The sequence below is a fragment of the Struthio camelus genome, chromosome W (genome assembly GCF_040807025.1).
Source record: "Struthio camelus isolate bStrCam1 chromosome W, bStrCam1.hap1, whole genome shotgun sequence".
Lineage (NCBI taxonomy): Eukaryota > Metazoa > Chordata > Aves > Struthioniformes > Struthionidae > Struthio > Struthio camelus.
The window spans coordinates 24,394,717-24,399,102 of record NC_090981.1 but is presented as its reverse complement, the minus strand read 5'-3'; positions in this window follow the sequence as shown (position 1 = coordinate 24,399,102).

The following is a 4,386-nucleotide window of genomic DNA, read 5'->3' as shown; positions in this document are numbered from 1 at the left end:
CAGAAAGAGAAGCAATTGATAAGTAGGTTTAAGTTAAACATGTCACTTCTACTATAGTGCACAACTTTAATGTACCAATCAGTCTTTGTACTCCAGTGTTAATGAGAACTGGTGATTTCCAGATCCAAGAAAAAAAAAGTGTTCAAGCAGTACTCCAGTCCTTCTGCCACTGAACAGAGGAGTATTTTCCCTTTTGAGACTCCTACTGCCCTAAATTAGCTTTGCGTCAGACCTGTTGTGTCTGTATCTCAGTGTATATGCACGTTATTACACTTGTAAGGTCCCAGGCAGCAGATGGGATGTTTTTTTGTCTCATCAGAGACTTTACGCTTCTATCTGATATATTTGGAGTAACTGTAGGCTATTTCAGTGTTAATATTTCCTGTTTGCACACAACTGCTTTCTGATTCTTCTGTGGCTGTCATAGTAAGTGTCCGATTATAACATGTCTTCTCCTCCCAGAACATTACAATTTTCATTCCATTGGCTGTGCTGGCCACTCATTAGGAGGAAGACTGTAGGAAACACAGGTTTCTATAGCATGAGATAACCCCCCAAACTATCTGCTCTTAGGGTTTGCTCTCAAAGGGTTTGAAGTACACAACAGACTAAATCCTAACTCCCTTCAAGTAGAAGCCATGCAAAACAGCTGCTCTAGCTCTGGTCACACTTCTGTGCATCATATAAAAGTGGTAAGGCAGGAATTGCTATTTTAATTTTGTTCTTGAACGAATAGTTCATACGTCTTTGTCTATAAACAGACATAGAAGATTGGTTGAATATAACAATCTATCATAAACTGGCACTTTGTTCATTGTCATTATTTCTGATGAAAAATCCATTTGCCAAGGACTCTTCCTCATCTATTCATGAAGCATTGTTCAGTTTACATTCTTAGAGCAAGAAAAAAACCAAAAACAAAATCACTATTTGCTTTTCTACAAATATTCGGCTTACCTAACGTTGTAGGTATCAAACTAATTTTTTAAAAAGTAGAAAATGAGCCCAGTCAAGGAAAGTTTGCTTAAAATATTAAATGTTTTTGAAGTGTTTGCATATTATGAAATAGTCTTTACAAGTTTCTGTCTTCCCAAGTGAAAGTAAGAATTTGTGTTATGGTGTGACATTAATATGTGCTCTATTTTTAACTATATTATGATTTTAAATATTTTACTACTAAAGGAAAAGCACTCAGTTCTTAAACAAGCCAGGCTTAGAGTAAGAGCCAGATGTAATAAAAACATCTTCCAGCTACTACTGTGTGATGTAACAGCAGGATCTTTCTTGGTGACCACAGAGTTTATCTTATATTTAACCTTGAGCTGCTTTGGTAATTTGGGGCACAGTTCCATTCCCCTGTTCCATCATGGTCACACTGGTGTGATGATACATCAACAACATGGTACAGCACCGAAGGTATTCGTCACACCTCCCCCAGAGAGTACCAGGAATTTTGTTTGAAAGGACAGCAGATCTGGCTCTTGAACTCTCTCTGTTTTCCTTAGCCATACACAACCTGTGAGAATTTGGTCTTTAGTATTAAAATGACTCCTAAGTTTTGCAGATTATGGTGACTCTTCATTCCGTGGTACAATTTCTTTCTCATTTCAATCTCCTCCTCCTTTAGTGTAACTGCACCATCCTATCTATCTGACCTAAGGCAGGAAGCCCTAGTGCTAGCAAATTAAAGGTACTTATTTCCTTCAGGATCTGTTATGTGCAGAGTCCCATAAGCCTTGATGTAACCACCACTTGCAAGAAGAAGGGAGAGAGGCAAGACAGAGAATCCTATCGATTAGGTGCACTTCTTTACCAGGTGCAAGCCCTGAAACAAGATATAGTTAGAAGATGTTCCAAGAGAACATTTTAGAATAAAGCAGTGTGCGTGGGAGGGAGGATATAGACGTCTCCCACACTAGAAATGTTGCTCTGCCTATCCATTCAAACAGCCCTCTGCACTTTGTCAGAGCTCCTCCACATAATCGAATTCCCCTCTCCTGGCTGTAGCCAGTGATGCATACAAAATAAGATGAAAGGGGAGGGAAGAAACTAAGATATAAAGCCAGGAAGGAAAAGGGAGAGAAAACAAGACGGAAAGAGGAAAAAGGAGGAAAGAATAAGAGATTGTGAGCTAATGCTACATTCCCACAGATCAAAGCTAGTGAAAAATAAGGTTCACACCCCATCAAGACTACTCTTTAAAATGCTTGGCTTATTTGCGCTGCATTTACAACGATAAGACATTACTTGTCAAAATCCTGTAAAGAAGGGATCGTCCTAACTTAAGAAAAACATAAGCTCTACTGAAGCATATAAAACATAGCTGCAGAACAAGTAATATTGTTCAGTAAGTAGTAATGTTACTCAATGGGGTAAGGCAAAAAGTGGAAAAAAAGGTATCTCATTGCAACTGTAGGGAAAAAAATGTGTCTGTGTGGAAAGAGGTAATTTCCTGAGTTGAAATCTAACCAGGCAAGAGGCTTGAAATAGTGGAAAACAGTAAACAAATTCCTGTGAGATGAACTAATATTGTGCCCTGCGAAGAAAAGTAATCGGAAAGTAAAGAAAACAAGGAGTTTGGAGCCAGAACATGACAAAAAACCATCACAGAGTCTAAGATCCCGACTAGCACAGGCACTTCCGGTCCTTGGCACCTCTTGGAAGAACAGTCTATCTCCTGTTTGGCACAGCAGAGTTCACAGGCATGTATACATGAGAGCTAAAGGAAGATGCTTTTCACATTCCTGCCTCTTTGAAGGGAACCTCATAGGTGTAAAGAACGTTGTTGTTTTACTGCTCTTTCCAACCCTACAGCAGCAAAAACTTGCTGTTACATCTTTAAGGTAGAGAGAGATCAACACTGTTGAATCCAGTTCTACTCCTGTGGGAGTCAATGGCAAAACTCAGAGTTATTACAAAAGCACTTGTCTCAAGAGCTTTTCTGAACCTAGCCGCTGTCTTGTTTTGTGAGTTTCCTGTCAATCAGGTTTTTTTGCTTGTTTTTCTTTGGCTGATATTATCCTTCATTAAAAGAATTCTAACCCTGTAACCCAGTGGATTATCATCTTAGTCATAAATTTCTTCTAAGATGAGATCATACGTGCTCCATGCAGGAAAAGGGTATACGTGCCTAAAACTTGTCCGTCTTTCCTAATTCTACCTTGGTCTGATAAAGCTTGCTGAAAGAGGTAATGCTGTGTTTTGTATAAGTCTCTCAGGTATTGTTTTCTTACTAATTTATGAATGGGAAAAAAGGCTTACAGTTAGGAGGCCTGCTCTATAGCAAAGACCCCCGTTGTGATCTTGTATAAGTCGGTTATCTTCACTGCACCTCAGTTTTCTCACATGAAAACATGAGGATCATCATCCGTAAAGGTGTTGCCAGAGGAGGAGTGCATGGAAACTACTGATAACTCTGAAAGAGCCAGTGGTAACCTGAGAAGTTTAGAGCAGCTGACCTGTGAGGTCCTGCATCAGCGCATAGGTAGCTAGCAAAGAATCTATGCTTAGGGGAAATGCCAACAAGGCTGACAAGCAGACCAGAGATGCAGCATCCCCAAAACGTTTCAGAGCCCGGTAGGGACCCTTACACAGCGGCCCAGTGAATGGGCTGCAGCAGAACTCTATCAATGCTAAACTAGCAAAAAAGAACAATTCCGGATATACCTATGATTCATTCAAATGAGATGGCTTTAAGAAATACTGACTCCTATAATCCGTCATGTCCCCACCCTTGTAGACAAGGCCATGTACTTTGGCCCTTAATAGGAACTTCATGTACTTACTAAACAAAAATAAATCTCTTCTCAGCGCTATTAATGTTTGGTATAAGCTATTTGCATTCCAGTAACGTGAATAGCAATAACATTGAGAAATCAGTAATGCTTTTAACTGTTAAGTCCTTGCCCTTTCGCCAATCAATAATTCCAGATCTGATCTAAAATAATATTTCCCTGAGAGGAATCTCCCAGGAGGAGATCTTATGTGATCTGAGGAAGCAGTAGATAATGAGTTGACTAAGAAGTATTAAAAATAGTTTATTCTGAGAGGTCATTTGGGTAAGGAACTCTGATCTTAGAACCTCATGCTTACTTTCAGGTGAATTGCTTTGTCCGAGGTTATCAGCTTTCCTTCTTTGCTGTATGGTTCTTCATGTATGGTTACTTAAATTCTGTTCATATGAACATTTAATCATATCTGTGAACCCGGCGCGTAAAGATAGATCTGCATGCTATAGAAACTTAATGTACTGCTCCCTCTCATTAGTGCCATGACAAAGAGCAAGCCGAAGTGGCTTCAAGTCATTGTATTTCTTAACGACAAGGTTAGAGTATCTAGGAAGAGGGTCAAAGCAGCAGCTGGTAGTTCCAAGTTGTCATCCAAAGA